Source organism: Schistocerca cancellata, chromosome 2 (assembly GCF_023864275.1).
Source record: "Schistocerca cancellata isolate TAMUIC-IGC-003103 chromosome 2, iqSchCanc2.1, whole genome shotgun sequence".
Taxonomy (NCBI): Eukaryota; Metazoa; Arthropoda; class Insecta; order Orthoptera; family Acrididae; genus Schistocerca; species Schistocerca cancellata.
The window spans coordinates 1056689927-1056716998 of NC_064627.1; the positions used below are offsets into that span (position 1 = coordinate 1056689927).

At 41.8% G+C, this 27072-nt stretch overlaps 1 protein-coding gene and 2 non-coding genes across 3 annotated transcripts in view; 2 read left to right on the top strand and 1 right to left on the bottom strand.

Annotated features, from left to right (window-relative positions):
- The window catches only part of LOC126163045 (uncharacterized), a 630426-nt gene that overhangs the window by 216556 nt on the left and 386798 nt on the right, over positions 1-27072 (top strand). The gene's annotated exons all lie outside the window — the stretch shown is intronic.
- Positions 17311-17385, bottom strand: Trnat-ugu (transfer RNA threonine (anticodon UGU)). Its single transcript has one exon. It is a non-coding gene; the product is annotated as a tRNA-Thr (tRNA).
- Positions 19254-19328, top strand: Trnat-ugu (transfer RNA threonine (anticodon UGU)). The gene has a single exon. It is a non-coding gene; the product is annotated as a tRNA-Thr (tRNA).

Genomic DNA, 27072 nt, shown 5'->3' on the forward strand with positions numbered 1-27072 from the left:
CTATAATGTATTAAAATTCATTAACCTCATACAAATACATCGCAAGCCATATATTTTTAAAGTGAACGTTTCCTTCCGAAGACGCCTAAAATCGCAAAATCCGTACCAGAATAAGAAAAAAATATATAAATTTGACTGTAAAACGAAAGTGCTGCTTATAGCCTTACGCAGAATAAAACAAGGAAAATATTGGTGTATCACATTTTGCGATACGTTTATCGGTTCGCTCGTAATTAAAGCGTAAATTCGAGTGTCCATAATAAAAATCCTATTGTAAGAGGAGTCGTCAGGAACCTAATCTGATCAGTTTAAACAAATAAAAATAAAATAAAAACAAATGATGTATACATAACATAATAATGTAATATACATAGCGGTATTACTACGAAGAACAATATCCAGTAGAGACGAACTCCGATGCAGAAGCACTGAGTCGAGCAGGTCGAGCCGCGAGCTGTATTACAGCGTGAGCTAAGACCGCAGAGACCAGAGTGACACCTGAGTTGCTTTGCTCAACGCTCTCGCTAGAGTCGAGAACGGTGGGGTGAGCGTTGAGCGGGCGAGTTCCGGGGGTGGGGGAAGCAGTGAACGGCCACCAGTCACCCGCTCCGAGACAAATCGTCCGTTCCCTTGCGAGCAGGTTGTTGCAAGTAGTTCCTATGTTATCCGCTAGGTGGCTCTCTGTCCTGTTGCTCGCATCAACTGCCCAGAGGGCAGGACATGCAACTGAAACGATCGCCGACAGAGTGCGATGCGAAGTTAAGCTGCGCCAGACACTGCATGCGGCAGACGACGCACAGAGACGGCACGGCATATGTGAAACACAAAATTCAATGGGGCACTGCACAATGCAGGCAGCCAAGGTAGAAGCAGGGCAGAGGCCGGCGCTGGCTGTGTTGTGTGGCGTGCACTGTGCTGTGACCAGCAGAGGCGCTGCTGATATGCTCCGTCTCTCTCTCTCTCTCTCTCTCTCTCTCTCTCTCTCTCTCTGCCATGGGAAACGTTTGGAGCTACCGTTCTTTTTTTCTGAATCACTGATTGTTCACTCCTTTGAAAGATTCAACTCTATGAATCAGTTCAAGAGCGGATCCCCCATCTCTAATTTGATGCGGGTGTCACACCGCACAGCAATACTCCAGAACAGGGCACACAAGCACGGTGTAAGCAGTCTCTTTAGTAGACCCATCACACTTTATAAGTGTTCTGCCAATGAATCGCAGTCTTTTTCCACAATATTATCTTTGTATTCGTTCCACCTGAAGTTATTCGTAATAAACTGTAATCCCTGAGTATTTAGTTGAATTTAGAGCATTTACATTTCTGTGACTTATCGTGTAACTGGCATTTAGCGGATTTCTTTTAGTACTCATGCGGATGACTTCACACTTCTCATCATTTAGAGTCAATTGCCACTTTTCACACCATACTGATACGCCTGCTAATCCATCGAGGACAGTGAGACAACAGCCGGACGTGAAGCACTTGAATGATGAAAACTGAAACCAACAACTGTATTGTAATTCAAACGTCGTTTATTTAAATAATGCTACCAGTTTCGATGCGAGAAAGCGTCACCTTCAGGCCCCTGAACATGGAAAAAAAACATAGCATGATAATAAAGTATAATGAGAGTGCTGACAACAAAAATCATTTGGTCACAAAATCAAATAATAAAAATTTACCATTGGCGCCAGTGGAAAATAAAATTGACCATGTAATTTATATTGCATAAATGATTTTATATGTATATAATAATTACATAAATCAGTTATGTAATGTATTACACTTGCAAAGCAACCGAAGTCGTGTACATCCCTAATCGGAACACCTACGAATGCAGGATGTACCAATAGTAACAACCTAATTACATAAAACCAAACGACTGGAGTAAAAAAATGCAAAAAAAAAGAAAAGATGAACAAACTTTCTCTAGACATCGCAAAGCCACCGAAATATCTCATTTACTCTAATTATTTCAACATGTAAACAATGTAAATCACGGTCAAAACCTACCATAAAAATAGCACTGAAGTCACAAAAAAACTGTGAACATTTACTCCATTGACATTACTATACAGCAACGCAATCATATCCCTAAGGTCCACGAACACACTAACACAGCACATGTCTAATTTCTGTAAGTAAAATGCCTTTTACTTCTGTCGGCACTTGACTTCTTTGGAATTGATATTATTATATTCTTCATGAAGTCTGATGGTATTGGGCCGATTCATACATCTTGCGTACTAGATGGAATAGTTTTGTCGTGGCTGTCTCTCCCAAGGCTATCAGTAGTTCTGACGGAATGTCATCTGCTCAGAGGCATTGATTCGGCTTGAGTCTTTCAGTGTTCTGTCCAGTTCATCTCGCAGTGTCATATTTCCAATCTCATCTTCATCTGCGTCCTCTTCGCTTTGTATATTATTGCCTTCAAGTTCATTTGTCTTGTACAGGTCATCTATGCTCTCCTTCCACCTTTCAGCTGCACCTTCTTTGCTTAGAACTGGTTTTCCATCTAAGCGCTTCAAATTCATAAAAATGCTTCTCTTTTCTCCAAAGACGTCTGTCTTTCTCCTAGTGGTACAAGCTTCTAAATCGTTACATTTGTCCTCTAGCCATTCCGGAATAGCCATTTAGCACCTCCTGTCAATCTCATTTTGCAGAAATTCGTATTCCCTTTCGCCTGATTTATTTGTTGCATTTTTATACTTTCCATTTCACCAATTAAATTCAATGCTTCCTGTGTTATCCAAGGATTTCTACTAGGCTTTGTCTTTTTACCTATTTGATCCTCTTCTGCCTTCAATATTTCATCTCCCAAAGCTATCCATTCATCTTCTACTGCATTCCTTTCCCTTGTTTTAGTCAATCGTTGCCTAACGCTCCCTTTGAAACTCTCAGTAACCTATCTCTCGTTCCTTAAACTTATTCAGGTCCCATGGCCTTAATGTCCTACGTTTTTCCAGTTTCTTCAGATTTAATCTACAGTTCAATCTACAGTTCATAACCAATAAATTATGGTCAGAGTGCACAGCTGTCGCTAGAAATGTCTTACAATTTAAAATCTGGTTCCGAAATCTCTGTCTTAACCATTATACAATCAATCCGAAACCTTCAGGTGTCTCCAGGTCTCTTCAACGCATACAACCTTCTTCAACAAAGTCTTAATGATGATTGATTTATGCTCTGTGCAAAATTCTACCAGGCGGACTCCTCTTTCATTACTTTTCTCCAGTCCATATTCACCTACTATTTTTCCTTCTCTTCGTTTTGCTACTATCTAATTCCAGTTCCGCATCCCAACTAGATTTTCGTTTCCCTTAACTACCTGAATAATTTCCTTTATCTCATCAAACATTCCTTCAGGTTTTTCATATGCAGATCTAATTAGCATGTAAATCTGTACTACTGTGGTCGGTGTGTGATTAGTGTCTATCTTGGCTATCATAATGCGTTCACAATGCTGTTCGTAGTAGCTTACACGTGTTCCTATTTTCTTATTCATTATTAAACTTACACTTGCATTACCCCTGTTTGATTTTGTATTTAGAACCCTGTACTCACCTGACCAGAAGTCCTGTTCGTCCTCGGACCAATCTTATTCACACTATATCTAACTTCAACCTATCCATCTTCCTTTTTAAATTTTCTATCCTACTTACCAGATTGAGGGATCTAATATTCCACGCTCCGACACATAGAATGCCAGTTTTGTTTCTCGTGATGAGGACATCCTTCTGAGTAGCCCCGCGATCCGAATGAGGGACTATTTTACCCCCGCAATATTTTACCGAAGAGGATGCCATCATTATTCAACCATACAGTAGAGCTGCACGACTTCGGGAAAAAGTACGGCTGTAGTTTCTTCTTGCTGCCAGCTGTACGCAGTACCAGCACAGCAAGGTCGTCTTGGTTGATGTCACAAGATCATTATGAGAAAATCATCAAGACTGTTTCCCTTGTAACTACTGAAAAGCCCACAGCCCTTCTCCAGGGACCACACGCTTGCCTGGCCTCTCAACAGTGATTTCACCAACTGTACGGCTACCTTTTCGCTGAGGTGCGCAAGGCACCTCACCGACGGTAAGCTCCATGGTTCATGTCCATCCAAATTTTTATTCCTCTAGGTGTGCGGAATGAAACTTAGGCTATACCTATTTGTTACACTGTATATATATTCTGAAGCACCAAAGAAACTGGTATAGGCATGAGCATTCAAATAGAGAGATATGTAAGCAGGAAGAATACGGCGCTGCGGTCGGCAACGCCTATATAAGACAACAAGTGTCTGGCGCAGTTGTTAGATCGGTTACTGCTGCTACAATGGCAGGTTATCAAGATTTAAGTGAGTTTGAACATGGTGTTATACTCGGCGCACGAGCGATGGGACGCAGCATCTCCGAGGTAGCGATGAAATGGGGATTTCACGAGTGTACCGTGAATATCAGGAATCCGGTAAAACATCAAATCTCCGACACCACTGCGGCCGGAAAAAGATCCTGCAAGAATGACGACTGAAGAGAATCTTTCAACGTCACAAAAGTGCAGCCCTTTCAAAAATTGTTGCAGATTTCATTGCTGGGCCATCAACAGGTATCATTGTACGAACCATTCAACGAAACATAATCGATATGGGCTTTCGGAGCCGAAGGCCCACTCGTGTACCCTTGACGACTGCAGGACGCAGAGATTTATGCATTGCCTGGGCTCGTCAACACCAGCATTCGACTGTTGATTACTGGAAACATGTTGCCTGGTCGAACGAGTCTCGTTTCAAATTGTATCGAGCGGATGGACATGTACTGACACGGAGACAACACCATGAATCCTTAAACCCTGCATGGAACGTGTGTAGTTTCAGTGATGTGGGACCCCTGATACGTCTAGATACGACTCTGACAGGTGACACATACGTAAGCACTCTTTCTAATCACCTGCATCCATTCAAGTCCCTTGTGAATTACGACAGACTTGGGCAATTCCAGCAGGACAATGCGACACCCCAAACGTGCAGAATTGCTACAGAATGGCTCCAGGATCACTGTTCTGAGTTTAAACACTTCCGCTGGCCACCAAACTCCCCAGAAATGAACATTATTGAGTATATCTGGGGTGCCTTGCAACCTACTGTTCAGAAGAGATCTCCACCCCCTCGTACTCTTACGGATTTATGGACAACCCTGCAGGATTCATGGAGTCAGTTCCCTCCAGCACCACTGCAGATGTTAGTCGAGTACATGCCATGTCGTGCTGCGGCACTTCTACGTGCTCGCGGGGGCCCTGCCCGATATTAGACAGGTGTGCCAGTTTCTTTGGCTCTTCGGTGTATAAAATTTAAAAGATTATTCGTCGGCTATAGTGAATACCCGCAAGCTGTTGTAGCACAATTGGAAATAGGCCCTACTTATAGTATGTATTAAGTATCTTGTTAATCTTAAGTGCGAATGATACATGGAACCGGCACACTAAAGAACTGAAAAACTTTAAGACTTCATTTTTCTTGCCAGTCGCAGAGCGTAATGTTCCGAATCCCGTTGGACAGTCGCTTGTTCTGTCCTGTCTGTCGCACATGCACATATGGTACTGTCGTTCGTACGCACTGTCATTGACTGAAGCTCTTTTGTGTTCAGAAGTGAAACAATGGTGCGAAAAACCATTAAAATTTGGCGAGAAAGAGCTTGTGTTTAATGGCGATGCTGTGGTTCTTCGGCCTTTCACCACTGCAGGAGATAATTTACGTAGTTGCGAAAAGTATTTTTGGTACTCTGACATTAAGTGCGCCAGTGAGGCAAAATGCGAACCGCAAGGGTGTATGCTTTCTTCTTTATTGTTTAACCCTATGGATGATCTGCAGCAGTGCACCGTTTCCCTCTTTTGTTTACCTTTCTCTTCGTTTCCGGATATGTAGCGCATCCCACGTCATTCACAATCTGCTGCATTCATGACATCCTTGATCGCCCCCGGCGGTACTTTCCCTCTGTAGCTCCTTCTGCTGTTGTTTCAATGATGTTCTTGTGTCTTAAAATGTATACTACGAGTTTGCCTCTTGTTTTCTGACTCTCTTGGTTTCCTACTATCCAACTGTCACAACTCGTGCCAAAAATGCCTCAATGCTTCAGTGATCCTTTTCATTATTTACAGACTAATGTTCTTGCTGATGAATGCTCAAATTAAATACAATTTTGGCCTCCTGTATTCTGCTTAAAATTTCTTTCCGGCTTCTACCGTCTCGTACGATCCTGCTTTCCACATAGGAAAATTCTTGTATCCCTTCTAATACCACTCCTCAAATTCTGATTCTTGGAGATTCATATTCTTCTTCTTTCGATTTATTATTTTCGTACCACAATGATTACAGAAAATCCATCGACTTTGTTGAGAACCTTGTCTAGATCTTTTTTCGTCTCCGTGACCGCAGCAATATTACTTGCATAAAGCAGGATGTCTGTCTTAGCTGTCCTTTAATCTTGATCCCACATCAGTAGTTTCGTGAACTTGGACTGTGACTTTCAGGTCGTAAGCACTGAATATAAGAGGAAAGTGAGCACATCCTTGCCTCAAGCCTTTTCTAATTTTAGCTTCTTATTCCTGGCGAAAATCTGTAATCACCGCCACTACGTTCTTATACAGGGTGTTTAAAAAATGACCGGTATATTTGAAACGGCAATAAAAACTAAACGAGCAGCGATAGAAATACACCGTTTGTTGCTATATGCTTGGGACAACACTACATTTTCAGGCAGACAAACTTTCGAAATTACAGTAGTTACAATTTTCAACAACAGATGGCGCTGCAAGTGATGTGAAAGATATAGAAGACAACGCAGTCTGCGGGTGCGCCATTCTGTACGTCGTCTTTCTGCTGTAAGCGTGTGCTGTTCACAACGTGCAAGTGTGCTGTAGACAACATGGTTTACTCCTTAGAACAGAGGATTTTTCTGATGTTGGAATTCCACCGCCTAGAACACAGTGTTGTTGCAACAAGACTAAGTTTTCAACGGAGGTTTAATGTAACCAAAGGACCGAAAAGCGATACAATAAAGGATCTGTTTGAAAAATTTCAACGGACTGGGAACGTGACGGATGAACGTGCTGGAAAGGTAGGGCGACCGCGTACGGCAACCACAGAGGGCAACGCGCAGCTAGTGCAGCAGGTGATCCGACAGCGGCCTCGGGTTTCCGTTCGCCGTGTTGCAGCTGCGGTGCAAATGACGCCAACGTCCACGTATCGTCTCATGCGCCAGAGTTTACACCTCTATCCATACAAAATTCAAACGCGGCAACCCCTCAGCGCCGCTACCATTGCTGCACGAGAGACATTCGCTAACGATATAGTGCACAGGATTGATGACAGCGATATGCATATGGGCAGCATTTGGTTTACTGACGAAGCTTATTTTTACCTGGACGGCTTCGTCAATAAACAGAACTGGCGCATATGGGGAACCGAAAAGCCCCATGTTGCAGTCCCATCGTCCCTGCATCCTCAAAAAGTACTAGTCCGGGCCGCCATTTCTTCCAAAGGAATCATTGGCCCATTTTTCAGATCCGAAACGATTTGCATCACGCTATCTGGACATTCTTCGTGAATTTGTGGCGGTACAAACTGCCTTAGACGACACTGGGAACACCACGTGGTTTATGCAAGATGGTGCCCGGCCACATCGCACGGCCGACGTCTTTAATTTCCTGAATGAATATTTCGATGATCGTGTGATTGCTTTGGGCTATCCGAAACATACAGGAGGCGGCGTGGATTGGCCTCCCTATTCGCCAGACATGAACCCCTGTGACTTCTTTCTGTGGGGACACTTGAAAGACCAGGTGTACCGCCAGAATCCAGAAACAATTGAACAGCTGAAGCAGTACATCTCATCTGCATGTGAAGCCATTCCGCCAGACACGTTGTCAAAGGTTTCGGGTAATTTCATTCAGAGGCTACGCCATATTATTGCTACACATGGTGGATATGTGGAAAATATCGTACTATAGAGTTTCCCAGACCGCAGCGCCATCTGTTGTTGAAAATTGTAACTACTGTAATTTCGAAAGTTCGTCTGCCTGAAAATGTACTGTTGTCCCAAGCATATCGCAACAAACGGTGTATTTCTATCGCTGCTCGTTTAGTTTTTATTGCCGTTTCAAATATACTGGTCATTTTTGAAACACCCTGTATATTCCTTGAAATGTAGACTGGCATTGGCAAGGAAAGCGTTTCTGAAGAAGAGAAATTTGTTAACATCGAGTATAGATTTAAGTCTCAGGAAGTCGTTTCTGAAAGTATTTGTATGGAGTGTAGCCATGTATGGAAGTGAAACATGGACGATAAATAGTTTGGACAAGAAGAGAATAGAAGCTTTTGAAATGTGGTGCTACAGAAGAATGCTGAAGATTAGATGGGTAGATCACATAACTAATGAAGAGGTGTTGAATAGAATTGGGGATAAGAGGAGTTTGTGGCATAACTTCACTAAAAGAAGGGATCGGTTGGTAGGACATGTTCTGAAGCATCAAGGGATCACCAATTTAGTATTGGAGGGGAGCATGGAGGGTAAAAATCATAGCGGGAGACCAAGAGATGAATACACTAAGGAGATTCAGAAAGATGTAGGTTGCAGTAGTTACTGGGAGATGAAGAAGCTTACACGGGATAGAGTAGCATAGAGAGCTGCATCAAACCAGTCTCAGGACTGAAGACCACAACAACAACAACTGTCATTTCTTGTTAACAATATTAGCTCATTCCCAAGAATAAGCATCTTTCACCAAGTTAATACTCGGCAGAAATCAAACCTGCATTTGGATCGGACTTCCTTAACTCTTGTGCAGAAAGGTTTGCAGTGTACTGCTGTACCCATTTTCAGTAAGCTACCACTCGAATTCAAAAATCTTAGCATTAATCCACACGCTTTCAAATCTAAGCTGAAGAGTTTCCCCATGGGTCACTCCTTCTATTCTGCCGAGGAGTTCCTTGAAAAATGAAGCTGATTCTTGTTGTATTGTTGATTGCGTTTACTTAAACTTATGGATTGACGTTTTTCATGTTCATTAACATTTTATTTTTATCTGTTATTTCTTTTATGTTGTAATTTAATGTACTGACACATTCCATGACCTTGGAGATTTTCTTCTCAATTTTGTCCTACGGTACTTGACGTGTAAATAAAATAAAATAAATGTCTCTTTCAGGCCTACGAAGGGAATATAAGTTGGTTTATTTTTTTTATTTGCTTTCCGATAAGAAGCTTCAGTGCCACAATCGCATCTCTGGTACCTAATCCCCTCTTGAATCCACTTCCATTTCAGTTCTTCTCAGAATTATAATATGAGAATTTTTGATGCATGTGGCACTAGGCTTAATGTTCGATACTGTTCACATTTCGCAGCTGCCGCCTTCTTCAGTAAGAGAACCGTGATGCGTTTCTGGAATTCGGTTGCTGTGTCTCCTGATGGATCTAATAACTTTCAGCAGCATCATTTTCATGTTTTTACCAACATTCTTGATTAGTTCTGCAGGAATGTCGACAAGATCGTTGCTTTGTTGTCTTGTACATGTTTATGAGATGTCTCAAATTCTTCCTACAGAATGTCGTCTCCTTTGTCATCTGTGTCTGCTTCTTCTTCTTGTCCTATTATATCCTCCGATAAACGTGTTTCATTATACAGTTCCTCAATGTATTTCCTCCATTTCTTCGCCACGTCTTCACAAAACAGCGTTTTTTCCTCTTGATCTTGATTGTATGCGACATTTTTGTTTGGGGTTTTTTAAAAATTTGTTTGCTGTTCTGTAGGATATATTGGGTCTTCTTTCTCGTATTTTTTCTCCCACAGTTCTGCACATTTACTCTAGAAAACCTTCTTTTGCTTTCCTAGCTTCTCTATGGACTCAGTCTCTTGTATTGAGCTTTTCCTTGTTCATCAGTTGCGTTTTTACGTTGTCTTCTGTTTTCGGTAAGCCGATTAACTTCTGCTGTAATCCGTTCCCTCTTATTTTTGGATTTAGTTCTCCATACTCTCTCTCCCGCTGATTTGTATATAGCAGATTTAATTTGTTCCCAGTCTTCTTTTACTCCTCCATGTTGGAAATTTTTAGCTAGGTTGTCGCTTGCTGTTCATAATGCTTTGACGGTCTCTGTTTTTTCAATTTTTCTATATCCCATTTCTATTTTACTGTCTTTTTCTTCAGACATCTGAATGTGAGTGAACTTTTTGCAGTTGGATAACTGCTGAAATCTTTAACTTAGTTTCTTAAACGTGGTTTCATTAAAAGTGAGCCGTGCGTGCGTGTGTGACATCGTATTGTTTGGCTTGTTATTGTTTCAGATGTTAAGATAATGGCAGTCAGACAGTGTCCGGGGATTGGCCTGCTGAGAAGAGACCATCTCGTTTATGAGTTGGCAGTAAGACGTCAACCGACCTTTAAGGCTATTGAAGGGCTTGAAGACACTATTAGTCTTCCAGAGGGAACCCATCCTGGTGACAGTCAGCTGGATTGAGTGCGGGCACTGATAATCCATTAAGTTCAGATATTACTTTCTGGTCTTAAAGTTCTGGTAGCTCTTTGGTTGTCAGCTTCAAATAGTCCCTTCAACCTTGGTCATCTTGTGAGGCTTAGCTCGGTGCCTTCTAATGTGTGGGGATGTCGGGTTGCCTGCATTGTTGAAGTCCGAGCGGGTATCTCGCTATTTTCGTTGCTGGCTTAGCAATGGCTGTGAATTGGTCATCTTGTCGGACTTAGGTTGGTCTCTTCCCGGGGCAGGTATGTCGGGTAGCCAGTGGGCGTGTTTCCTCTGCAGGAGTGGGTCCGACAGAGTGTTTCGCTTGCGGCCTTTCTCGGCCAGTGTCTCATGCCTTTTTAGAAGCTGCTAGTTAATTTATTTCGGCATATCACCCCCGGGTTCTTGTTTGAAGAGGGGACGTTGAGCCGTGCATGGCTCATGTTCCCGTCATCATGTTTTTAACGTACTTCCACCTCACTACGTTAATTTAAATTACTGGTGTCACTGAGTTCAAAAAATGGTTGTAATGACTCTGAGCACTATGCGACTTAACTTCTGAGGTCATCAGTCGCCTAGAACTTAGAACTAATTAAACCTAACTAACCTAAGGACAGCACACACATCTATGCCCGAGGCAGGATTCGAACCTGCGACCGTAGCGGTCGCTCGGTTCCAGACTGTAGCGCCTAGAACCGCACGGCCACTCCGGCCGGCGTCACTGAGTTGCTGCTTTGCCTGACCGTGAGCGGCGCTAGCAGTGCTTATCAATCATGGAGGTAAGAATAAGGGGAGATGGCGCTACGTATCTCAGCCGTACTACGTCTTGGAGCCAAGGAGGCGTGGCTCGCTGCCATGACACTCTGAGCAAAACATTGCCAGTGTGCTATAGCGCTGCGTGTATTACAGTCGCTAATTGCACCATATTCGCATGTAACGTCATCAGATTGGTTGTTTCAAAGTTTTTGTTTAAAATAAAATCTCGTAAAGGCGAAATTCCGCATTTCTTCTGATTAAAATAGTTTTTAATGTAATATTACGAATAGCTAGCCTTCAATGTAAACGATACAATTTTGTTAATTCAGTAATAAACGTGTGTCACAAACTAAATAATAGAAACTGAAAACTAAGTTAGCTATACCCTCCCTCCAAAGCCCCATAAATACATCTTGTTTGTAATACGTGCTGGGACATTTCAGTTACGTTACACTACTGGGAAACACTGTTCATTACCACCAATATTTACTGAAATACGGTACATAGAATGGCAAATCTATACAGTGTCCTGTTTAGGCCTATACTTTACGCCAGTCAATGTAGTGTTAGCTTTTAATTTGGTACATGATGAAGACAAAGTGAATTACTCAACACTTCGATTATCGACGATACGTACGTATTATACTGAAACGTGAACTTGAAAACTAAGAATTTAATTCTTTGAATTAACATACCTTTTGCAAATGTTTTGAGTGTTTAGGGAAAACTGATGGTACAGCATTTTCTCGGAGCCTTACTGTTGAAAGGGAAGTTCGGTCTATGTCCTCTTCTCGGAAATGCTGAGAACATATAGTGCTCCATTTAGACGCACGCCAATTCTTCCTCCTCACGGCATTCTCCCACAGAGCTTTCCAACTTTCATTTTTAGGAAATCTAAAATCATACAGGAGAAAAACACACTATAGTACAAGTACCGATGTAGCAAACGTTCATTCACAATGAAGTTGTAAAATCACACTTAACGACACAACTTACACATGAAATGTTATTCCCTTCGATTTCGCATCACAATCAGAACGATTCGTACATCCGAACACCACACAAGTCTCCATAATAGCGCAAAATCCTTCCAAAAGCGAGCGACAAGACTATGCACACAAGCTTACAGCAGCAATGTTTTGGTCGGATTGAGATGGCTACCCCCGGCTTCACATAGCTTCGCAGCTGTGACGTCACGGCGTCTCCCTCTATTCTTACCTCCATGTTATCAATATATCGCCTCTCGTAGTATCTTTGCTCGACTGCTATTACTTCCTGGTCGTTGTCTGTCGTATGACAGTTCCTGTCAGTGGGAACGCGTCTGGAGCGCAGTCCGGACCTCCCAGGCGGGGAGTTGCAATGCGACACTAGTGCAGTCGAGTTGGATCTGTGTCTGCGTCGACATGGCTCGCCCGACCATTGCTGCCACACATCACTTGAGGCGGGCCGCGGTCTTGGTGGTTCGTCGGTCGGTCGTCCTGCCGGATGACGCGTTTTGGCTCGCCGATCGTTCATGAGTCGGCTGTGTGTGTGTGTGTGTGTGTGCATCGACTCTCGATTTGTCTTCGTGCGTGCTTAGTTACTGTTGGGTAGCGTTCAGGTCTTCGTGCAAGTGTTGGTCAGGTTGTGTGTGTAGTTGCGTTATTTCTACTGACGACTTCTTTAGATGTTGTCGGCATCCTGGGGGGGTCGTTCGGTTGGTGCGGACCAGGGAGGAATGGAAAAAAGGGAAGTTGCGGTCCTCCACCGACAAACTGGTAAAATTTGGTGTTGCTTAAGGTAGTTTTTGGTAACTGTTTTGGAGTTCAGGGTAAAAACGTGTCTACAGAATGTGTGTGCCCGGGAAAATAATATGATTTAACACAAAAGTCCGGCAATTTCGAAGTTTTTGTCTGGGGCCAGCCATTTAAGTGTCGGTAGGCATACCCCGCATATTTAGCTTTCTTGATTAATGTAAGTCGTACTCGTAAAATAATATACATCCAGTGTATGTTAATAAATAATAAGACGCCCATTTTAAGTTAAATGATATTTATTGGTTTAGATAGTAAGCTATTTGCCGCTCTTATTCATTTGTTAAAATGTACTTGAAATACATTGCAACCTATATTGCTACACAATTATTAAAAAAATGAGTGAATCTGTTGAAGTTATATATTCACTGATTTGTGAAGTCGTTTTATTCAGTGTAATTTGATCCTCGATTTATGGGGGGGGGGGTGGCTATAGCCCCCCTAACCCCCCGCCCCCCTTAATTACTTCTCCAAAGTTAATAGTCATTTGCAATCCTCACTTCCTACTTTTCATCGAGACTCGCGTTTCAGTCCCCCATGACAATCAAGTTTTCGCTTCGCTTAACATGTCTTATCACGCTACTTATTCCTTCGTATATTTCGTCAGCAAGGGTGTAAGGAATGAAAGAGGAAGCCGTCTGGTAGAATTTTGCACAGAGCATAACTTAATCGTAGCTAACACTTGCTTTAAGAATCATGAAAGAAGGCTGTATACTTGGAAGAGGCCTGGAGACGCTGGAATGTTTCAGATAGATTATATAATTCTAAAACAGAGATTTAGGAAACAGGTTTTAGATTGTAAGACATTTCCAGGGGCAGGTGTGGACTCTGACCACAATCTATCGGTTATGAACTGTGGACTACAACTGAAGAAACTGCAAAAAGGTGGGAATTTAAGGAGATGGGTCCTGGATAAACTGAAAGAACCAGAGGCTGTAGAGAGTTTCAGAGAGAGCGTTAGGGAATGATTGACAGGAACAGGGAAAGAAATACAGTAGAAGAAGAATGGTTAGCTTTGAGAGATGAAATAGTGAAGGCAGCAGAGGATCAAGTAGGTAAAAAGACAACAGCTAGTAGAAATCCTTGGGTAACAGAAGAGATATTGCATTTAACTGATGAAAGGAGAAAATATAAAAATGCAGTAAATGAAGCGGGCAAAAAGGAATACAAACGACACAAAAATGAGATCGACATGAAGGGCAAAATGTCTAAGTAGGGATGGCTAGAGGACAAATGTAAAGATGTAGAGGCATATATCACTAGGGGTAAGATAGATACTGCCTACAGGAAAACTGAGGAGACATTCGGAGAAAAGAGAACCGCTAATATGAATATCAAGAGCTCAGATGGAAAAACAGTTCTAAGCAAAGAAGGGAAAGCAGACTGGTGGAGTCTATAGAGGGTCTATACAAGGGCGATGTTCTTGAGGGCAATATTACGGAGATGGAAGAGGACGTAGGTGTGAAAATTATCGAACTATCATTTTAATGAGTCAAGGCTGCAAAAGAATAACACGAATTCTTTACACACGAATGGAAAAACTAGTAGAAGCCGATCTCGGGGAAGATCAGTTTGGATTCCGTAGAAATGTTGGAACACGTGAGGCAATACTGACCCTACGACATATCTTAGAAGATAGATTAAGTAAAGGCAAACGTATGTTTCTAGCATCTATAGACTTAGAGAATGCCTTTGACAACTTTGACTGGAATACATTTTTCAAATTCTGAAGGTAGCAGAGGACAAATACAAGGAGCGAGATGCTATTTACAATTTGTACAGAAACCAGATGGCAGTTATAAATGTCGAGTGGCATGAAAGGGAAGCAGTGGTTGGGAATGGAGCAATACAGGGTTGTAGCCTATCCCCGATGTTATCCAGTCTGTATATTGAGCAGACAGTAAAGGAAACAAAAGAAAAATTTGGGGTAGGAATTAAAATCCATGGAGAGGTAATAAAAAAATTGAGGTTTGCCGATGACAGTGTAAGAGGACGTAAGATGAACATCAACAGAAGCAAAACCAGGATAATGGAATGTAGTCGACTTAAATCAAGTGATGCTGAGGGTAACAGATTAGGAAATGAGACCCTTAAAGTAGTAGATGGGTTTTGCTATTTGGGGAGGAATATAACTGATGATGGTCGAAGTAGAGAAAATATAAATTGTAGACTGGCAATGGCAAGAAATTTGTTAATTTCGAGTATATATTTAAGTGTCAGGAAGTCTTTTCTAAAAGTTTTTGTATGGAGTGTAGCCATGTATGGATGTGAAACATGGACGATAAATAGCTTAGCCAAGAAGAGAATAGAAGCTTTCGGAATGTGGTAGTACAGAAGAATGCTGAAGATTAGATGGGTAGATCACGTAACTAATGAGGAGGTACTGAATAGGATTGGGGAGAAGAGGATTTTGTGGCACAACTTGACTAGAAGAAGAGATCGGTTGGTAGGACACATTCTGAGGCATCAAGGGATCACCAATTCAGTACTGGTGGGAGGCGTGGAGGGTAAAAATAGTAGAGGGAGATCAAGAGATGAATACACTCAGCAGATTGAGAAGGATGTAGGGTGCAGAAGGTACTTGGAGATGAAGAAGCTTGCACAGGATAGAGTAGCATGGAGAGCTGGATCAAACCGGTCTCTGGACTGAAGACCACAACAACAACAATTTGATATGCAAACGGCAGTCGAGCGCTGAAGTGAAAATTGCAGTGGATGGAGTGTCTTAAAATACCTTCCTAGTCTCTGTATGGCAACTTTCGGTAACTGCATAAACGACAGTTCTTAATGTGAACGAATTAGGAATGACTCAGACGTAAGGCTGATACGACCAAAATAGGATGTACGTCAAAAATGAGAAATATCTCCATGTCGTCATCTTTAGTCTTTGAGGTCACATCAGTTTCTCGACTGAAGGCGGCGACAACAACAACATTTCTTCAACTATCACATCCACCTCTTTGGGCGTTGGCGTGCACAATTGTATTACCACAGTGTACATTAGTTTATTTTGAACTCTGATCGGTATTATTCTAAAGCTGTATTGCTCACATCGCTTGACACGTTAGGTAGCGATTTTTCCTCAAAATCAATTCCTCTTACCTCTGGACTGTCTTGACCAGGTGCGGCGTGACTCCATATTTTCCAGGCCACAAGTCTCTTGATAGGTGCCATCTCATTTCAGATATGCCAAGGACATCGATTTACAGTTGTTCACTTCAACTTTGGGTTTCGCAGTTCCCTGCACTGCAGCAGTGTTCCCACATGCCAAGTGGCTAGTTACGTTAGTCATCACACACAGTGGCGTTTCCTCTGCCCCCTCTCCACCAGGAGGAGGTGTAGGAGTTTCCCTTCGTCGGGTCTAGGACCTTAACAACCAATACCTTACACAACCTGTAGCACAAACATGACCTTATAGTCGTAAGCGGCTGTACTCGACAGGGTGTAAAATAAGTACCGCGAGTAGGAGAATCCAGTGAAGTTACTACAAACGAAGAGCAACACAGGGCCCAATGTTGGCTTCCGTGTTTAACTTACTATGAACAGAACGTAGTGCTAAAGATACCTGAATGGTATACTAATACCTACCAAAGACCACAGTTCGTAAGTACTGATTTGCGACAGCATTACAACGGGAAAATAATTCGCATATCGTCAGATATTTGTAAACTGAACTGTGGTTCAGAGTCCATGCCCCAACGATCAGTAGATGTGAACTGTATAAGATCCCACAGAAATTAAACAATATTGCATAAGACATTTGTACGAGGGGCGTTCAGTCAGTATCACAACAACTTTTTTTCTCTTTTAATTTCGGTGGAGAAGAGGCGAAATACGTAGTGGAACATCGTGAAATGTTCCCGCTTCAGGCCCTGTAGTGTCATAAAGTTCCGATAGATAGTGGCGCTATACGTAGCCTTCAAAATGGCGTCTGTAACCTTGATGCGCTGGAAGTAGAGACCTGTCACTGAGTTTCTACTGGCGGAAAACCAGCGCATCGCAGATATTCATAGGCGCTTGGAGTATGCCTACAGTGACCTGGCAGTGAACAAAATCACGGTGAGTCGTTGGGCGAGGCGTCTGTCTTCATCGCGACAAGGTGATGCAATCCTGTCCAATCTTGCGCATGCCGGCCGGCCTCACACAGCAGTGACTCATGCGATCTAGGAACGCGCGGACACTTTATTCGAAACTAGAATTATATGTTGCTACCTTCAGCTGCTGACAGGCGTTGATATATATCAACGGGGACAGGTGAAAATGTGTGCCCCGACCGAGACTCGAACCCGGGATCTCCTGCTTACAAGGCAGCCGCTCTATCCATCTGAGCCACCGAGGGCACAAAGGATAGTTCGACTGCAGGGAGTATCTCGCGCACGCCTCCCGCGAGACCCACATTCCCAACTTAATGTCCACACACTGCATTCGTAGTGTCCCTACCCCATTTCCGAAAGAACAGACACCATATGCATATAAATATATAGTTCTGGCAATACCGGCCATGACCTTCTTCTGTGCGGATGCACACATATTCTCTCTCTCTCTCTATTCGTTTAGTCGGTTCCGACTCTTCGTGACCCCATGAACCAAATCACGCCACTTTTTCCTGTCTTGCACTTTCTCCCGTAGACCTTCCAGGTTGGAACACACTGCTTCTGTGATGCCATCGATCCATCTCATCCTCTGACGTCCTCTTCTTCTAGTTCCTTCAATTTGCCCCAGCATTAATGTTTTTTACAGCGAAGCATGCCTTCGCTTTGTGTGTCCAAAGTAGGTCAGCTTTTGTTTTAACATTAGGCCTTCCAGGGAGAAATCTGGGTTTATTTGTTCCAATACTGATCTGTTGGTTCTCTTTGTAGTCCATGGAACTCCAAGAAGTTTCCTCCAACACCACAATTCGAAGGAGTCAACTCTTCGCCGTTCAGCCTTTCTAATGGTCCAGGTCTCACATCCATACATCACAGTTGGAAAGACCATAGCCCTCACAATACGGATCTTTGTTGCTAGTGTTATATCTCTGGACCTTATAACCTTGTCAAGGTTTGACATCGCCTGTCTACCGAGCAACAGGCGTCTCCGGATTTCATGGCTGCAGTCGCCATCAGCAGAGATCTGGGAACCGAGATAACTGAATGCGGTCACTACCTCCATGGTTTCTCCTGCTATATTCCACGAATTGGTAGGTGTAGTTGCCATAATTTTCGTTTTCTTCACATTCAGCCTAAGACCGGCCTATTCACTTTCGTCTTTTACTTTCAGCAGGAGTGTTCTCAATTCTTCTTCACTTTCAGCCAATAGGATCGTATCATCCGCGTACCTGAGGTTGTTTACATTTATTCCAGCTATTTTAATTCCTGTTTCTCCTTCATCTAGCCTCGCATTCCTCATAACATGTTCTGCATACAGATCGAATAAGTACGGTGACAGTATGCAGCCTTGCCGGACCCCTTTCTGAATCTTTATCCGTTTCGTTGTTCCATACATAGTTTTCACCGTGACTTCTTGGTCTAGGTATAAACTCCGTATCAGATGAATGAGGTGATCTGGTACACCCATGTTTTCAGTACGTTCCATAATTTGTTGTGATCGACGCAGTCAAGGGTTTGGCGTAGTCAATAAAGCAGAGGTACACATCTCTCTGGAATTCTCTTGCTTTATCCATAATCCACCGAATGTTAGCAATTTGATCTCTAGTTCCTCTTCCTTTCCTAAATCCAGGTTGTTCTTCTGGTAACTCTCGATCTAGATATTGGCGAAGTCTATTTTGTAAGATTTTCAACATGATTTTGCTAGCATGTGAGATAAGTGCGATTGTTCGGTAATCTGAGCATTCTTTAGAACTTCTCTTCTTTGGAATGGGGATGAATACTTATCTTTTCCAGTCTTCTGGCCACTGCTGCGTGATCCATATTTTTTGACATATTGAGTGCAGCACTTTCACTGCATCCTTTCCAGTGTCTTTGAACAATTCTGCTTGTTTTGTTATCAGCCATATTTTCAAGGGCCCACTGGATTTCGCTCTCCAAAATATCTGGCTCTATTACATATTACCCGAATTCTTAGAGGGACTTGGTAAGAATGTCTTCCACGAGTAATGAGTGTGTTGGGTAGGGACACTACGAATGTAGTGTGTGGACATATAAAGTGAGAATGTGGGTGTCGCGGGAGGCGTGCGCGAGATACTTCCTGCAGTCGCACTGTCCTTTGCGCCCTCGCTGGTTCAGATGGATAGAGCGTCTGCCTTGTAAGCAGGAGATCCCGGGTTCGAGTCTCGGTCGGGGCACACATTTTCACCTGTCCCCGTTGATATACTATATATCAACGCCTGTCAGCAGCTGAAGGTATTAATATATAATTCTAATTCCGTTCTAGACGGCCGCAGGTCATCAATGGTGTCTGTTCTTTCGGACATGTTCGAAAGAACAGACACCATATCCATATAAACTCTTATTCGAGGTGATCGACGGATCACAATCAATCACCTCGCTGCACAACTAGCCGTCTCTGTTGGTAGTGCTGACACGCTTGCCCACCAGTTGGGATAGCCAAATGTGTGTGCCGCTGCGTTTCTCGTCCCTAACAGAAGGAAGGCCATACAGAGCAACGAAGGACCATTTGTGCGGCATTGCTTGCGCGTTACGAAGCTCATCTTGACAGTTTTTTGTCGAACAGCGTCACAGGCGATGAATCATGAGTTTATCACCTCGAACCGGAGAGAATGTGCCAATCTATGGAGTGGCGCCACACCACCTATCCTCTGAAGAGGAAGTTCAAAGCCGCACCCTGAGCCAGTAAAGTCATGGTGACCGTCTTTTGGGACTCTGAAGGGGTTATTCTGTTTGATTTCCTTCCCCATGGTGCAACGATCAACTCTGAAGTGTATTGTGCTACCCTCAGGAAACTGACGAAACGATTTCAGCGTGTTCCTCGTTACGAAAGTGCAAACGAATTTCTCCTTCTCCGTGACAACGCAAGGTCTCACACAACTATGCGCACCGAGAGGAGTTCACAAAACTTATTGGACTGTTCTTTCTCATCCACCCCACAGCCCGGATCTCGCACCTTCCGACTTCCATGTGTTTGCCCAATGAAGGATGGAACCGCAGAAAGCAATACGCGGATGATGGGGAGGTTATTGGCGCAGCAGTTTGTTGGATTCTACGTAGACTGATACCATGCGGGCATAGAGGCCCGCCGAGCAAGGTGGCGTAAAGCCGTCACATTGAACGGAGATTTTGTTAAAAATACGGTTTTTTCCCCAAAAAAGTGGGGAATAATATGGTGTATTGGAATCCTGAATAAAACCAATCTGCTTTCAGAAAAAAAGTGCTGTATTACTTAGCCCATAGTAGAATTGCGTCCCAGTTTTCCCTAGGGCAGACATAGGGAATCTTTTATCATTACAGTTTTGTTCCTCCCCTATTTACTAGAAAGCGCCGTACGTTTTACTCTATAAACATATATACTTGCAGTTGTTACGATACGCAACGTATATTCTTCGCCACTTGACATGCGTCACTGTGCGAGCTGCCGCTCCTGCAAATCCAGCAGCGATAATGGAACGTATAAAAATAATCAAAAGTTGTTCAATCTCCGAGACACCCTTTACAGGTTTCGGGGAAAACTATTCCTCTTTCTGTGAAGCGCGTCATCTAGTAATAACAATTTGTGTTTGCTGGCTTGCAGTTATTCCAGTGTTTTTACTTAAAGTCTTGCTTTGGAGTAGCAACAGTGAAACACAATTGCACAATTGTATCTACTCAGCAAACAAGAGGAGAATGTGGCTCGGATATCTCTTAAGACGTTTTTTCTTAAAAAATAAGACAAAAAAAGGGTTTCTACAGATAGGTATCCTATAAGGAAACAGCAAAGAGCCACGGTGGGTCGTGACGGGACGGTAAAGCAGAACGTAAACATGTTGTGTGCTTTGCTGCGCCAAGGTCACCAGACAAGAGCGAGAGCTGCTCTGAGAAGAAAAAAAAAAGTGTCTTGAGAACAATCTGTGGCAAGCAATCAGGGGTTAGTAGCAGAAGGTAGTCAAATTCTTTTTATTTCTGGGTGTGGTGTCAGACCAAGTTTACCTATTACTTTAATGTCCTGAAGTATAGCACACGTGTAACCGGCAGGAAGGCGAGTTAAGGAATACGCTGAAGACTTAAAAACGTCGTCGGAAGAGAAACGGCGAGAACTTCTGTATATTACGGTGGGCAGTTACAGTAAATGGACGTCTAGACTTCACCGAAAACGTCAATTGCGCTCTCTGTACAGAAAACGAGGGCTTCTAGCAGCCATTAGAAGCATAGTTTAAAGACAAGTTTGTGCCACACTGCTGTCGTGTCTGACGTATGAACTTACATCCCGAATAAATTAACTATAGTATTAAGCGACAGCAAGATTGCCTGCTCGCAGTTAATACAGGAGACATCGGTGACCATATCAGGATGTGGAGCAACGAGGAACTGACAGGTATATATACAGTGTGATTCCGTGATGATGCTACAAACTTTCAGGGATGGTGCACAAGAGTAAATGCTTCAGAAGGGTAAATGCTTCATTTTGAGGTAAGGACACTGGTCCGCAAATGACAGAGTCGAAAGTTATATGCGAATATCCTTCTGATACCCTAACAGTGGAGTACATGTACCGGTCATATTGTTGCCAAGATCGTAGGATGGGCAACTTTCAGAGACAGTTTATGGCCCAAAACAAGAGAAAAAGTCTGGCAAACATGGGGTTTACAATGCATACCTGAGGAGCTATTAGCACTTGTTCATATTCGCTATTGTGAAACACATATCTTCTACTGAACAAATCCCATAGCTCTTAAGGCGTGCATTCCCGAGCCCACAATTAATAGACTTTATTTCTTGTGTCGGTCCATACTACCACCTCTGAAAGTTGTCTGCCTTACAATCTTAGCAAAAATTGAACTGAAAATAACATGTGTATGGAGGAACCTTTATCAAACTGAGATTCACTTAATATCTTGTTTTGACAGAAGTTCAATAAGTAGTGAGATTTGTCGGGAATTATTAACATCTCTCATACTACCCTTATTATAAAGGGGTCTGATAATACCATATTAAAGTATGTCTGGAAATATACTCTGTGGTACTGACGTGGTGCATATATCATTAAATACACTGCATGTTTTTAAAGAACGGGATTTATTTACTTTACTTGAGGTATTGTCCATTATTTGTGACTTTTTTGTTTTGAAAGAGTTAATTACATTCTAAAAATCTTTGATAGGGCTTGGATCATTTGTGATTTACCTGTACATATGAGGCGTTGCTTCTTGCATATTATATTTACATATCACTTGAACTGTCCATGCTAAGCGTCTGAGCTACTTTAAGACAGTACTTATTAAATACTTTATCTGCCAGCATACTGTCATTTACCATTCAACTGCGTTCTTTAATAGTAAAGTCCCCATATTCCTTACCTGATTTCCTGCTTTCTTTTATTGCAAACATATATCTAATGTTATTAACTGAATGTCATGTGACGTCCACTACGACCAAACATAACGAACAAAATGCAAAAAAAAAAAAAGAAAAAAATCATCGATACAAACAACACTTAGTTCAGCGTGTTCGGTCAGAGGGTTAGCTGCCCTCTGTAATAAAAAACTGAGTCAACGGCGCAACACTGAACTTGAACTCGTTTCATGGGACATCCGTACTGAACAAATGCAACGAACTGTATCGAACAAAATGACATCAAAGAGAAAAAAAGGGCCTGGGTTCGATTCCCGGCTGGGTCGGAGATTGTTTTCGCTCAAGGACTGGGTGTTGCGTTGTCCTAATCATCATCATCAGTTCATCACCATCGACGCGCAAGTCGCCCAAGTGGCCTCAAATCGAAAGACTTGCACCCGGCGAACGATCTACCCGACGGGAGGCTCTAGTCACACGATATTACCTGAATAACTGGCTTCATACATTAAACATTTTGATTTTTAACCATTTTTCAAAAGACAGCCAAGTTTTTTGTGATGCGTAGTCAGTCCTACTTCTTTGTTTGTCCTAAACACTTAAAAAATTCCTTCCCCTTGATAATGACTTTTGATTTCCTATGTAATTCATGGCTTTTCAATGTCTTATTAATACCATCGTCTATTATTTTCTTCAGAAAACAGCCCTTAACCCTTTGTTTCTTGACATATGAAAAAATTTACTTTTTAACATTTTCTTTGCAGAATTTATGCTATTGTGGCCTCAAATGACGGTAGGATTTTTTGTGAAATTTTATTTTATTTTTTACAACTTTTTTCACTCCTGGTACTCAGAAGTACCGTCAGACTCTATGGACAGAATCACAACATGCGCAAAAAAATGCTCCAATTTTTATAACTTGTACTTTATTCCACATAAATATTAAATATTTTTACATTAGAAAATTAATTAACAAAAATATTATATTTCTGATTTTTTTTTTAAATTTCGCATAAATTTACCTTCTAGAGCAACTTTACAATACATAGTAACTTAGCTATACATTTTTGAGAGTATATACATATCACATATTTAGTGATACCTCATGAAATTGTAGGAAACAGTTCTTTTTCTCATTGCAGCACAAATACACTTTACATGTACTACATTGTGAATGTGGTCTTGACTGAAATTTATTTTTCGCACACATTTCACATCGTCCTCTTTTACAACTGAACACTACAAAATGGCTTCCTCGGTTGCCAAGACCTACATCCTTAGGAACAGAAAAGTTATCTTTCCTTCTCTTTGGGGGAGTTATTTCATCTTTACCAGTGTTTCTCTTTTTGAGATTTGGCACTTGCTGTTCATTCATTAGCCCTAGTGCCACAGCACGCCTGAATTCCAGCAGTGACAGTGCCCCATGTAGATCACTGAAAATGACGTAGGCATTGACAAAACCAATTTCTATTGCTCCCCAGAAGAGACGGTGCCACCATTTCTTTGATCGCCTGTCAAGACCATAAGTTGAACGTAATCTGTGTGCATGATCCACACCACCCATGTTTTTATTGTAATCACATACAATAACTGGACATAGTGTAGTCATACTAGTTCCATCTTTCTGTTTTCTTGACACTACGCTCTGTTCAGTGCCATGCAAGTTTGACGCAAAATACACTACTTTATTGTCCCTCCATTGAAATACTGTTAGGTCTAAAGATGACACTCTGCGATTTGATTCCCCACGTTTTAGACATTTTTCTTTAGGTAAATTCGCTGGCAAACCTTTCCTGCTTGTTCTAATTGTTCCACAGGCAAATGTATTTACGGATTTTAATTTCTCCAAAAGTGGAATAGAAGTAAAAATATTAACAAAGTACAATTTTCTGTACTGACCCCAATACGCTTTAGACAATTTTAGTACTACTCTCTCCCCTAAACCGTACCCTTCAAAGTCCTTCTCCAGTGTCTCATTCCTACCTTGATACACTTCAAAATTGAGTGTGTATCCTTTTTGATCACAAATTGCCCATAGTTTATAGCCTCTTTTGATTGGTTTTAATGGATTATATTGCTTTATGCTACTTCTTCCCTTGAAGACAATCATTGATGCATCAATACTGAGTTCTCTAGTGCCCCTGTATATGGACATAAATTGCTTATTCAAAGCAGTCAGAATCGGGCGTATTTTATACAATTTATCAGTGTTTCTTTCTGGAATTTTTGTGTTATCATTAAGATGTAAATTACTCAAAATAAAATCAAACCTGTCCCTACTCATGCATCGCCTTACAATAGAAATACCAAGGTCATCACATGCAGACCGGTAGTGTTTCCACGACGGCAGCTTGTGGTAACCCATAAATAAATTAATTCCCAAAAAAGCAAACAGCTCATGTTCCTTCGGATTTAAAATTTTTCCCTTCTGTGTTGCGTAAAGATTGCTCTGGAAAATTATGTCTTCTACAATTGGCTTCAAAATGAAAATAAAAACATCAGTAGCTGTGAGGCAATCCTGAAATAATTCTTCCATGGGCCCTGCAAAACGAATACATGAATGGAAATAGTACTGCAGTTGTCACAGACGGATCAGGATTCTAGAGTAATTCGTGGAATGAAAAAGAAGAAATTGACGAATGCTGAAAAAGAATTTATGATAATCTAAGTGTAAGAAGATACCTTCACTATATCTGTATTCACAGTTCCTTGTTTCAATGTGTTTGTCTCTCCACATTCTGTTTGTCCAATATTCACATTGAGGTGAAGATGTAAACGGCAAAGAACTCTCTGAGGCATCATTATCCGAACAAGTGGAGTTTGTTTCACAATCTGCCTCTTGCAAATTGCATGAAAAAGCTTTGTCAAAATTATTGACATTTTCGTCATCATCTTCGATGTCAGTATCCTGGGCAATATCAGAGGGAATGTCCTCATACAAAATTGCTTCCATCTCTTCATCACTCAAAGGTTGAAAGTAGCCACCAGTTTTACGATTTTCGTCCATCTGTGTGAGAAAAAGTGGAGGTAACGCACTGTTGCTACAATAAAGTGTTCGCACAACCTGGCGGTACTAATAAGTCCGCTTCATATTTTCCACTTTATCTGACTCACTTGTAACGTAATGCTTCAAACTATTATAAAAAACAAAGAAGGTAAGTACTTACAATGGAAAACTCACGGAAGTTTCAATAAATTGCGCAAAAATTCAGGGCAACACCATGGAAACAAGCACATACAATCTTCCGATTTCACAGCAGCGCGCAAAAAACAATTTCAAGCTCTGACCGCCAGAGAGATCTATGTATTGCACAATAATATCTCTGAAACAGTAGAGCAGAGTTACTGTTACGTACCGACAGGCTCTCAGATCACGAAACTGCACTACGAGAAAATAATGAGAGTCAAAACTTACTGGTACTTTTAAGTACCGTCAGGCAACAAAGGGTTAAAGATCGGTAGAAACCCATCTACAAAAAAGCACTCGCCAAGCAGACTTTATCCGAATGTGGCGGAAATCGGCAGATGTGATGTACGTGTACAGATTAACAAGTGATTAAAGTTTCAGAGAAATTGGATAATTTATTCAAGAGCTTCACAAACTAAGGAAGTCAAGAAAACGTTGGTCCACCACTTGCCCTTATGCAAGCAGTTATTCGGCTCGACATTGACTGACAGAGTTGTTGGATGCCCTTGTAAGGGATATCATTCCCAATTCTGTCCAACTGGCAAGTTAGATCGTCAAAATCCCGAGCTGGTTGGAGGGCTCTGCCCATAATTCCGCAAGTGTTCTGAACTGGGAAGAGATCGAGCGACCTTGTTGGCCAAGGTAGGGTTTTTTGACAAGCACGAAGAAAGCAGTAGGAAATCTCATTATGAGCGTGGCGGGCATTATATTGTTACAAATTTGAGTCCTGAACGGCTTGCATTGAAGAGCAACAAAACGAGGCATAAAGTATCAATAGTTACAAACCATTCAACAGTCAATATCACATGATTTTTTACTATTTAAGACAGCCGGTTTCAACAGACTATATTGTCATCTCCAGGTCTTAAAATATGTTGTTGTAAAACATGTTCATTTCACGCTGACCTCACGCACAAGATGTCAAGCACATTATAAAAGGTTTGTACCTTATACGCTGTTTAAAGTGGATTCACACAGTTTAGAATATGCCCAGCATATGCAAACAGTTGTGCTATTGTGTACTGTGTTTGTACGATGTAACAAAGAACTGTGAGCAGTATGTACTTGGACATAGACTGTTGCACAAGTTACTTTACGTTTTTAAATATTTTAGCGATGACAAACCTTTTACAATATGCTATTTTTATCCACTAGATATCTTGTGCGTGAAATCAGCGTAAAATGAACGTCTTTTACAACAAAAGATTTTAAGACCTGAAGATGACAGCATGGTCTGTTGAAACTGGTTGTCTTAAATAAATATATTTTATGCGATATTGGATGTTGATTAAGCAAGTCGCTCTTCCGTTCTCTCAAAATGAGAAAATTCAAGCATAAAATATCGTCAACATACCGCTAGGTCACGGACTATCACTACTGGTTGTCAGCCCATATGGCGG